This window comes from Cucurbita pepo, unplaced genomic scaffold (genome assembly GCF_002806865.2).
Source record: "Cucurbita pepo subsp. pepo cultivar mu-cu-16 unplaced genomic scaffold, ASM280686v2 Cp4.1_scaffold002052, whole genome shotgun sequence".
Lineage (NCBI taxonomy): Eukaryota > Viridiplantae > Streptophyta > Magnoliopsida > Cucurbitales > Cucurbitaceae > Cucurbita > Cucurbita pepo.
The window spans coordinates 1-686 of NW_019648149.1; positions in this window are offsets into that span (position 1 = coordinate 1).

The window sequence follows — 686 nt, forward strand, 5'->3', positions numbered from 1 at the left end:
TAATTAACTATGAAAAACTTCGCTCAAATAACTATGAAAAACTTGGCTTTTCGAGAGTTATTTCCCTTCGATTTTATTAAAAGAATTGTCCCAAATGTAACAGCCCAAACCCACTGCTAGCTAGTATTCTCCTCATTTTGCTTTTCTTTTCGAGCTTTCTGCTAGATAATAAAGAATCATTGTATGATGTATTGAACAATCATTTTTTCCAATACTTCAGGTTCTATCCATGAGAAGGTCTTCTAATAAAGTTTTATCTTAAAAGATCATCACTAATTTAAGAAGATTAATCCGTAGTTAGAGAATGAGTTCACTATTTAGAAGTTTCTCTAAAAAGTTTTAGATATTTGTATATATTTTGGAATAATATAAAAAAATTCAAATATTTGGTCAACATTTAATAATGAAATGGATAATCATATTAAAATGAAAAATTAAAAAATTTAGAGACACAAACATTTGAATATTCGGTCTCAAATATCTTTTTCAAAGGACCCCTAGGGTGCCCTCAAATTGAGTGAGCATGGGAGGTTTGAAAGATTAATGGTTTGAATTTAATCCTCAAGTTCTTCTTGTTATCTAAGCGATAGAACTCCATTTCGGTTTGGGGAATCCATATCTCCTCGTTAAAGTTCTTATACACATCCATTTTGTAGAATTCTCGAGTCCGGTAAGCCAACACAAAC